Source organism: Lycium barbarum, chromosome 9 (assembly GCF_019175385.1).
Source record: "Lycium barbarum isolate Lr01 chromosome 9, ASM1917538v2, whole genome shotgun sequence".
NCBI classification, from domain to species: Eukaryota; Viridiplantae; Streptophyta; class Magnoliopsida; order Solanales; family Solanaceae; genus Lycium; species Lycium barbarum.
Window position 1 is genome coordinate 43875870 of NC_083345.1, and position 12176 is coordinate 43888045.

At 34.8% G+C, this 12176-nt stretch overlaps 1 pseudogene; it reads left to right on the forward strand.

Annotated features, from left to right (window-relative positions):
• Window positions 1–12176, forward strand: part of LOC132611903 (phenylacetaldehyde synthase-like) — a 67076-nt pseudogene that overhangs the window by 31606 nt on the left and 23294 nt on the right.

Consider the following 12176-nt stretch of genomic DNA (forward strand, 5'->3'; position numbering starts at 1 on the left):
CTCTATTTGGGTGTTTCCCCATGATTATTTTCATTGGTTATCGAGTTTATCCGAGTTAGATTGGGGAAAACTGGGGTTTTGAGCCCAAAAGTTGGAAAGTGGAAAATCATGGTTTTGAAGATCAAGATGATGGATTTTCGAATGGGTTTTCTGGATCTAGACTAATTAATCTATGGGTAAACTAATTTTAAAATAAATTTCCAGTTTTGCTCTTATGGGCTCGGGATTACCTTTCTGGGTTTGTTTGGGGTTTCGAATTAAAGTATAGCAATATGAGTATTGTTGGACTCGTTTAGACTCGTAGGGTACTATTTTGACTATATTGAACCTGATTTTTCATTAAAATTATAGTTTTGCCCTTGTGGCTCGAGTTTGGCTATTTTCAATCCATTTTTGGGTTTAGGGTAAAGCTATGGCAATATGGATATCTTTATATTTGTATTCTAACGTAGAATGCATATTTCATAGAAGTTAATCGTTCCGAGGCTCTTCGAAGAGGAAAGGAAAGGCTCAACTGGATTTATTCATGGCTCTAGCTCGGCAGCGAGGTAGGTTACGGCTTACCTTTCAGTTAGACTCCAATTAGTGAAGTATATGTGGGAGTTAAATATTGACGGGGAAACCATGCTAGCACTTCGAATATGGACTTGGGATGGAATTCTATTAGGTTGGTTGTTGCTAATTATGGCTTGTTGCCCTGTTATTGTGATTAGGCTTGTTGCCTTAATTGTTGTGTTGTGATACCTGTTGCACTCATTTCTCTCTTGTTGTGTCATTTATCATTGGAGAAAGGAAGGATAATGAGATTAGGTCTGAATCATGTTGTATAATTATGATAATACACGGTTGAAATCTTAATTATGATTTAATGCTAATAATGATATCATGCATGGCATACATTCTCATTTCACATGTATATTGATATCGAATTATGACTTGGTACTGATGATGATAAATGAGAAAATGGAGCACCTTGGTGACACAAGACTTAGTTGTGAGGTTTACTTGCCATATTTGGAAGTAGAGGGTGTCATAAGACTCTCTATGCTGATTGAACTGGTTCGTTGATTTATTCCATGGTTGAGTATTATGCATTCATTCTCCTTCCTCATGATTACATCTGGGTTGATGTTCCAAATTGGGGTTTCTATAATTGAACCATATTTTGAATACTCATATATATATATATTAGGCACATCTGACAGGGGATGAGTATGTGACCTATCTCATGATATGTATAAGGCACATTTGACAGGGGGTGAGGATGTGACCTATTGTGTGAGTGAGGAAGGGAAGCACGTGTACCCAGCAACATCGTTACCGACCCTAAACTATAGCGATGGCGAGGGTTGGTACTTCCGATACTGATCTTCTTAATTATTTAGTTAAAGTATACAGTTTATAAGTAATTCAAGCATTAAAGTAAAGATTCTACAACCAAACCAAGTCATTAAGTCCATTACTTTAGAAGGATCAACATAAAATTTCTAGCTTTACTTCATTTAGGTCAAGTATGACCATAAAGTTTCAACCTTTACCCAAATCGGGCATCTAAACCCACAAAGATTCCATCTTTCCATCAAATTAAACCAGTTTACTTTTTAAAATCCAACCTTTCCACTTTTTAAGGCCTTATTATAGTGAATATTCAGTCTTTCTATCCTTTAGAACAATAAGCCATAAAGATTCCATCTTTATATCAACCAAAGCACATATGGCATGAAATCACATCAATAAGTATATATGGTATGCAATGCAAATGAAATGTATGTTATACAATGGCTATATGCACCCGGTACACACGCTCCTGCTGTAGATTCACGTGACCCATGGAAGACTCTTGAGGTCCATATGCTCACCCGGAATCATTCCCATCAGGTCCCTGCTCTTGGTTGTAATATCATCATCGTCACTCTTTCCATGTACCATACCCCAGTATCCGGCCCTTGAGGCTCCTTTTATGTTTCTCATTAATCCGATGTCAATAATATCATGAATATGTGAAATGGATATGCGTACACCATGTGCATAACACTGATTCGATTTGTCAAACAAGTCCTTTTGCATAATTCAGACAGGATGTGGAGTGATGAATGCATGATAGTTCATATAATCACAAATATCAACCAAACATGACTATCTTAGCCCAAATAAGCAATAACCATACCAACCTAAATGGATTTATCCACCATTCCTCATTGCCAAAACGCTAAACACATAGTCTCCATCACAATTCATCATTAGTTCATATTTTAGTTACCCATGTAGATACACCGATACCTACACAAGTGCTTGTCACCTCACGAGCACGGGACCCCCTAATACCCCATTGCACCCCTTAATTAGATTAACTAACACATAACATTACACAAATAGTCTAGTAAGTCTCATTGCCTGAATCCGAAATTGAAGAGTCACTCCACGGACTTCCTGTTCCTCTGAGCTTCCGAACGAGCCCAATCTGTTCAAATACGTTGCCTACATGAGAATACGAGTCTAACGATACCCATAAAGCCATATAAAGAATTCGTGTTCAAAAAGTCAACCAAAAACCCCATGAACCCTGAAGGTCAAAATGGTAATTTTAGTGTGAAAGCAAGTTCTTCATGGTCAAATTAGGATTCTACAAGATGACACTATCCCAACAATACCCATATTGCTATAGTTTAGTCTGAATCCCAAAATTGAACCCAAACGAGTAACACTAGGGCCACAAGGGTAAAACTGAAAATTAAGCATAAAATTATCTTACCCATAGTCTAGATAGTACATGTCCTAAAAATCATCAATATCTAACCCCAACAGAATCTTTAATTTCATGAGTCTCATAAAGAACCCATTCTATGGAAAACCCTTAATTTACATCATGAATAGAATCATAAATTAATGGAAGGAATCGTGGATATACTCTTAGATTTAGGCTAGGAACTTACCCCGATGAAGAAACTTGAACTTAGCCTTTGAAATCGGCCTAATCCAAAGTCTAGGTCTCAAAATATGGAAGAATAAAATGATTTCATGAAGTTGAATATTATAATGCTATCAGGGGTCTTCGCAAATGTGACCCATGGTTCGCAAATGCGACATCCACATTTGCAATCATCACGTCGCAAATGCGGACAAAGCCCCAACCCGCCAAACCTCGCAAATGCGAGCTGGACTCCGCAATTGCCAACAGGACCCCGCAATTACGTTCTTCGCTAAAGAGGACATGTCATCTCAGTTGCGATGACACCAGAAATTTGATGAACCAGATCTTTCTGATTTTTTTCACCAATTCTCGATCCAACACTCAAAACTTATTTGAAATCCACCAGACACAAATCCAATACGCATTTCTATCATAAAAGACGCTACAAACTCGCTCGCGCACTCCAAATTTCCAAAAGAGATCACCTTGACCCGGTGTCAATCAAGGTCAACTCCAAAATATCAACTTCCCAACCAAACACCCAAATCACACCCGAACGCCTCGAGACCCAAAGCAAAGGCTCGAGAAAGTCAAAAATCACCTTTCAAACCTAATAGTATCGACAAAACTCTCAAAATGACGCATTTACCCTCGATGTTGACTTTGGTCAAACACTTCCATTTCCTTAACTTAGAAAACTCAAATTTTACTAAAACCAAACCAAAAACCCACCCAATAGCCTCGGAAGCCGTGTCACCCGTCACCGCAGATCATAAATATTGAAATAAAATTACCGGAAGAGTATTTTGAAAAAAATATGGTTAAAAGCTCAAAACGACTAAGCAAGTTGTTACAAGTAGCTAACTAGAAGTCTCTCAAATATTGGTTTGGTAGAATTTTGTTTTTCTCTCTATGTGAGTGCGTGAGCTTCTTCAGTAGAAGACTATCAAACATGTGAGTTTTAATTCGGCTGAGCACAAACACCTTCTAAGATAGGGACCTTGAGGAGAGATAGTGTTTGAGATGTAGTCAACCTCTTGCTTATCACACGGCTTGAGATATGCACGTAGGAGTCTGAAGTTTATCTCAGTTAACTCTTCCAAGGACTCTTATATCATGTCCGCTAAGTCCATACCTTGATATCTCTTTGTTCCAAGTGTCCTGCCACATCTGGACTCTAGGATGGAACATGTCAGTTGACCAAGTTCATTCACCTGATTTATACATCTTGTCAATCATCAAAACATGCAAGGTTCAACAAAAATCTATCAGCTTCCGTTAATTTAGAGCTCTTCATTTGATTTTCTGTTTGATGGACTAAGGCTACTCAAACTTAACAAAGTTAAAGGACAATAAGTGCTTAACCTGATATATAAGGGACAAAGCTAGACGTACATCAAAAGAAAATAGACATTTTTGACTAAAAACTCGTAGATTATCCATAATTTAGTTTAAAGTTTAAAGTTTATTGTTCGTTATTTGTTTTTCCAAGAATCTTTCAAACAATATCTTGAAATTACAATACCATAAGCTCTAATTTTTTTAAAAGACTTTTTCAGGTCCTTTGTAAGTATGGTAGATGCATGCCTTTTTTTTTTTTTTTTTTTTTGGTAAATCTAAAGTTTATCATTTGTTATTTGTTTTTCATGTATTTGATTGAAGTCCTTTTTAAGGAATTTTATGTTTTCTTTAGTAAGCTTAAAGTTTACTTTTGTTATTTTTTTCCTTGAAAAATGACAACTTTTTTTTGTGAATTATGTTGTGTTATGTTGTGTGTGTGTGTGTCTATATATATATATATATATATATATATATATATATAGATATTTTATTTTTTTTACGAACTTTCACAAGAATTTTCGCGATTAATGATTTTCAACCATACACTAATTAACTAATTAAAAAAAACTTAACTAATTCAAGTTACTGTAACAATTAATATATGCAAAACAAAATAAACTAATAGTTAGTTAAATAAAAAAATTAAACATACTGTAGCTAAATAACATATTAACATTTAAATTAATAAATGAACGATTTGCGCAATTATAAAGATACAATAATAAGGAAAAGATAATTAGAATAGGAAAAGTGTAACGACCCGGTCAGTTGTTTTGAGAACCGATGCTTTGTTTTGCGTGTCGTCTATTTTAGAAGTTCCGTAATAATTATTTTGACTTGCTTGAAAAATTTGAGGATAAACGGATATCATTTCCTACACTTTGGGAGAAGGTTTCATTTTGAAAATTCCGGCATTTAATTATTTGGATTAATCGATCATTTTGGTAAAATATGATCTGAATAACAATCTGAAGATTTCGTTAGATTTGTAATATTATTTATGACCTATAAAAATTGACGCAGCTAATTTTAGAGTTCGTTTGGTTGGTTTTTGATAATTAAGTCGGCTTTAATATTTAATATGCTTATTTATGGTGAAAAGATGGTCACGAGAAGAAATACAACCTGGATTAGAAATCTGTTCGTTTTGTTAGCTTCATTGATCATTTGTGACTTGTAGGAACTTTCAGAATTGGATTTGGACTTCATTTGGTCAAGTTTAGGTGTTTGAGTTGTTGACATAAGTCAGCGCCTTCGACGCTTTGATATACCATTATATCCATTTGATGTTGGAATTGAGTTTTGATTGTTGGGATAGATGCATATTGAAATTTATGAACCGTAGAAACTTGAATCGTCGAATCCCGATGTCGTATGAGGGAGTTATGGTCATTTTAATATCGGGAAAAATTACTAGTTTCTAGTGTGGTTGCAAATGCGAGGCAGTGGTCGCAAATGCAAAAAATATGTTCGCAAAAGTGACTCTGGTCGCAAATGCGAGTTTCTTGGGCGCAAATGCGATGGTCACTGTGTATTAAAAATCAGATTTCACCCATTTGGTATTTTCATCATATCTTGAGTTCTAGAGCTCTGATTTGGGCAATTTTCGCGACGTTTTCTTGTTTGGAAGAGAGGGTGAGATTCTAATCTTTATTTTCATGATCTTCTTGGTCTATTAGCATTTATTTCATGATTTGGTTGGGGAAAATTTGAGTTTTGAGCTCTAGGGATAAGAGAATGGAAAATCTTGATTTGGGAATCGATTCATGGATGTATTTGGGTGATTTCAAGGGTGTCTTCAAGTTTCTTCGTGGGGTAAGTTTCTGACGTTCCTTTTTACCATTCTACCTTTGATTATTACGAAATATCATCATAGAATTCAAGATTTAATCATAGAAATTTGGGGTTTTCCATGGAAATGAGTTTTCAAGAAATTTATCCAATTGGAGGTCTATTTGGGAATAGATTTTAAAGATTTTTGAGATTTTTACTATTTAGACTATGGGTAAGATGAATTTATGTCAAAATTTCAATTGTGCCCTTAGGGGCTCGGGGTACCCTTTTTGGGTTCGGCTTTGGATTCCGAACTAAAGTATATCAATATAGGTATCATTGGGCTCGTTTAAACTCGCAGAATACTATTTTGACTATATTGGACCCCATTTGGCAACGAAATTACAATTTTACCTTTCGGGACTCGAAATTGGCTTTTTGGGTGACTTTTGTGGACCCGAATTATTATCATAGCAATTTGGGTGTCTACGGACTCGTGTACTCACGTAGATTTTGTATTTGAACAGTTTGGGATCGTTAGAGGCTTTGAAGAAGGGCATGGCCGTGTGGTGATCGCTTGAGCTTTGAACTTCAAATCAGGCATGTTGAGATTTTTTACTCTAATTTAAGCATCATAGTTGGTTTAAATTGGACTACTAATAGGGGATAACAGGGTAATGAAAGGGGGTCTCAATACTTGCAAGGTGACAAGCACTTGTATCGGGTACCGGCGTCATAATAAGGTTATTTGCGTAATTTCCATTGTATAGTCCGGTCTGAATGCCACGCTTTGGGCACTAGCTGATAGCATGGATTATTTTTGTCTGTGATCGGGATATGAGGCCTCTTATTTCTTATTTCTATGCTTATTTCCTGTCTTATCTGTGATTGTATGTTTTCATCACTCCTAAATACTCCTTTAAAAGTGAAAAAGAGCTAAAGATCGAGTCTTTATTGCTTGATTTGATTTCTCATGGTTGTGCATGTCATATCCATGCTTTATATAGTATCTCATATGCTTTTGAGGATACGTTTGTGATGTCCGAAAGGAAATGATGGTATATTATAAGCTAGACTGGCTAGATGACAGGTAATATGAGCCTAAGGGCTGAGTACTATGATTTGGAGCCTACGGAGCCAAGTATTGTGATTGGAAGTCTAAAAAGGTTGATACCCAATGTGATCTTGGAGATCTAAAAATTCCGGGTTGGTATATGGACCTCGCGAGTCCCTCATGGATCACGATTCATAGAATTTGAATGTGTGTGTATCGGGAGATGGAAATGGCCTTACATTACATATCATTACATTTTGATGGTTTTTTCTTGTTGTATATCTTATTGACTTGTTGTTGGGATTGCCTTAAATGCCCTTGATACTGGATGAACTTGAGGATTAGATGGTTTATCTAGGCTTGTAACCGAAGATTATTGTATTTCTTATGATTATTATTATTATTATTATTATTATTATTATGGACTAATTGCGGTTAATTGTGGAAGTAGTAATCGTAGGTCAACCCTCGTCTTCGTTTTCGTTAGGGTTAGTCGACGATGCTGCTGAGTACATGTTGTTTCCCGTACTCACGCTGCACTTTTTTTGTGTGCAGCTTTTGTGCCCAGTACTAGTGGACCTCGAGATTACTCGGCTACTCATTGAAGAGGCTATTCCGGAGAGTTCGGGGTGAGCTACATGACGATCCGTAGCACCGGATTTTCCCTCTATCCCTTTATTTCCTATCCTTTTAATTCAGACAGTGTATTGAGTACTATTTCAGACTTGTATTCATATCTCAGAAGTTCTTGTACTAGTGACACCAAATTCGGGGAAGGTTGTACCTTTATTTCCGTATTTTATGCTATTAAGGATATTTAATACTTGAAATTGACTTGTGTGATAATTCTGCATGTCTTAACCGTCTCTTCGTAATTTGGGGTTGTGAATGACTTACTACCTTGATTGGAGTTAGTGCCTTCACAACTTATGAAATTGGGTCGTGACAAAGATTCACTTTATCAATAATAGAGAATATTTGGAGCTAGTGAACAGTCCAGTTATGAAGAAGCACAAGAGCTTAAGACTTTTTACTTCTTCTCTTTTCTTAGGAATGGATAGTGTAATTAAATTTAAATTTCATTCTATAAAGTATAAATTTAAAGAAATTGACATATCCGAGTTATATGATATTTTGGAGGATTAATTCCATTAAGATTAGTTTCTCGTTGAAATATTTGTGCCATCTGACATGGGAAGGTGCTATTTTGGTGAAATATTTACTGTAGTATTTCTAGTTTACTTAGAAAACGAACTTAATTAATTAAAAATGGAATTACTTAATTAATCAGAAAAAAGAAAAATTTATAACTAAAAACAATCAACAATTAAGTAGTTAATTAATTACGAGGAAAAAAAAACGAACACCAACTGGCAGTCGTGACTGCCAGTTGCACGAAGGGAAAACAATAATTACTTTGAAAATCGAGACTTATAAACGTTAATCATGCTTAGGAGCATTATTTATTAAATAATGACATAAAAATTTCATATTAAAATACCTTGATTGAAGGATGTTTGGGGTTGTTTAAATCAAGTTGCACAGCGTTTTTTCCCTCGAAATTCAAGCCTAGATTCTTATTCCTTGACTCAAATATATCGAGAATCATGATTTTGAGAAAGAAATTTTAAATGAAAATGACATATTTGATGGTGAGACCTCGGAAAAAGGGCTTTAATGCGTTTTCCTTTAAAAAATTAGAATAGGAGACCAGTGGGGAAGAAGGGTCAGATTTAAGGGAGGTATAGCGCAGTTTTTTTTCTGCGCTACATGGTTCAATTTCAATGTATAGCCGGCCATTAGCAAAGTCGCCTATAGAGCATGAAAAAATTGCGGTATAGATAGTTTGGATACTTTTTTTTAGCCATTATTTTGGTTCATTTGAATTTTTTTCCCATCAATTAGGTTCCCGACTGGGAGAAAGAGATAGCAAAAAGACACAAAACAAATGTTCTGAATTTTGTTAAGACAAAAGATTAAGAGAATATTGGATTCCTCCTGTATGAGGTTAATGTTGCCTAATGGAGTAAAAAAGTAATGCATTGTCCATGTACAAAATTTAAACTCAATTAGATATCACAGTCACATTAATTATTTACTATTCCTCGTATTTTTATATGGGGTCCCACCTTATTTAATAGAATTTGCAGTACCTCTTTAAAACCTAGCTTTACTTCTTGAAATAAAAGTGGCAACATATTTCACTACTCTTGTTATCCATATCCTTTCGGTACAGTGAAACTTCTTATAATTGTCATTCGTTATAACAATATTTCATTATAACGACGTAATTTTCTCCGTAACTAATTGTTTATGTTATATTTGAATTCTCTATAATAATATTCTACCTATAACAGTAGTAACATTCGTCGTAGCGATACGAGTACATTTTGTAAAATTACCTATCTATAACAAACATACTCAAATATTGTGTAATAATATTTTATAAAAAATATATTATGTATAAAAATAAAATATTAAAATATTTATGGTGATCATCATTAATGTTATGCACATTGTAAATTTCAGTAAGAATATCTAAAAAGGAAAAAAATACATTTCTCATAGTAATCTGATTTAATTTGGACAAAATACTTCGTCAATTCAAGCGTTATATCATCACTAAGAGACTGAAATTATGAAACAACTTATAATTGTAGAATTCTTACTCAAACTTGAAATTATTAAATTCTCAATTAATTTTAAATGCATATGTTCCTTAGATGTTAATTCTTGGGAAAATACATTAACCCCCCCCCCCCCCAACGTATAGCCGGATTAATTATAACGCACCCAATCTTTGCGGGCGACCTATTACCCCCCCCCCCCCCCCCAGTCTACATTTTTCTGTATTTTTGTAACATTTTCTAGCTGACGTGGCAAAAAAAAATGAATCCCAGTTGCACAGTGAAGAGTGTTGCACATTCTCCACCACGTCACCGCCACGTCAGACCACGTCACCACCACGTTGTTTTTTCATTTAATAGTTCAAATTAAAATAACACATTAATAATTAAATTTACACATTAATAATTAAAATAACACATTAATAATTAAATTAACACATTAAAATAACACATTAATAATTAAAATAACACATTAATAATTAAATTAACACATTAAAATAACACATTAATAATTAAATTAACACATTAAAATAAAACATTAATAATATCTCACCCACTCCCACCCCCACGTCACCGCCACGTCTCTGCCTGTTGCTGCTGCTGCTGCTGGCGGCAGCAGTGGTGTGGCGGCAGCGGCAGCGATGGTGTGGCGGCGGCGGCAGCAATGGTTGACGAGAAAGAAGAAGAAAGAGAAAAAGGAGAAAGAAGAAGAAAGAGAGGGAGGGTGGGGGTAGGTGAAATATAAATAAATTTTTAAAAATTATTTTTTAATATAAATAAATTTTTAAAAATTATTTTTTATTAAAATATCTCGTTTCACTCGCCATATTTTATTTTATTTTGCCACGTCAGCCGAAAATGTTACAAAAATACAGAAAAATGTAGACGGGGGGGGGGGGGGTAATAAGTCGCCCGCAAAGGTTGAGTGCGTCATAATTAATCCGGCTATACGTTGGGAGGTTTTAATTATCGGTGTGGTACAAATAATTATGGATTTATTAGTAATTTATTAGTCTATTTAATTTTTAATTAATAAAATATGAAAATCAATTGAGATTTTGAAATTAACAAGTATATTGTTTCGTTTATAACATAAAAAGTATAAAAAAAAAGAATTGTTTGCGTACTTTTGTTTTGTAACAGCTAAATGAGATCTAAACATCAAATGTCAGTATACATACATAACACCTCACTATAACAACCATGAAATTTTCGGACAAATGTTGTCATTATAGAGAGGTTTGACTCCTTAAAATGTAGAGAACTCCAACTTGTGTATTTCTTTTTGAAGTGTCAAATAGTTTTAAGCGCAACACAAGACTAATAATCACAACCACATGAAATGATGAAAGTTATTGGCAAGAAAATTGTGAATTAATTTTAATTCTAACGCTTGATTTCACTTGCCTACTGAATCTTATAGAAAAAGTAAGTGCGCATAAAAGTGGGACGATTTTACATGATATATGAGTCCACTTCCATATTTTCTGCTTGATCTCATTATTGCAAAAATACAAAGACAACCTTGTTTTGTACTATTTGCAACACCCTACAATAGTTCCCTACTAATACCTGGCAGCAAATTAAAATGTCTGCCTTTGCGTTCACTTGCCTCGTAAGATTTCCTTTTAGGATGTCTTCTATGTGAAAATTAAGCCAGTAAGTTCTCATTTCTAGAATTCAGAATTTATAAATTTAAAATTTTAGCCCCGCTCGTGCATACATGATCACTATTTATCTCATGTTTTGTGCGTGTCCTTTTGCGTAGACATCGTGAAAATATTCCTTTTATCATTCCAATTCTATTGAATGTTCCCCAAGGTACACAAATAGATTTCTATTTAAGCTCTCCAAATTGAAGTTCCACTTCCATAACTAACATCAAAGATTTATTTTCTTGTTCTCATTGTCTACCTTCTAAATTCTAATACATTGCCTCATATTCAAAGCCAAATTTATACTCAGGGGTACATTAAAAATCAATCCAGAATTTGAATTTGATGGTGAATTCTAAGGCAACACAAGTAGTACTCTTCTAGACCCTGAGGAATTTAGAAAACAAGGCCATATGAGGGTTGATTTTCTAGCTGACTACTTTAACAATATCGAAAAGTACCCCGTTCGTAGTCAAGTTGAACCTGGTTATCTTAAAAGCTATTACCCGATTCTGCTCCAAACGAGCCCGAAGCAATTGAGAAAATACTCCAAGATGTCCAAAGAGATATTTTTCCAGGATTGACGCATTGGCAAAGTCCGATTTTCTTTGCTTACTTCCCTTGTATTTCAAGCACTGCTGGAATTCTAGGTGAAAAGCTTAGTGCTGGTCTTAATGTGGTTGGCTTTAGTTGGATAGCATCACCAGCTGCTACTGAGCTAGAGAGCATTGTCATGGATTGGCTTGGGAAACTAATCAGTCTTCCCAAGACATACCTTTTTCCTGGTGGTGGTGGAGGTGTTATACAAGGTAATA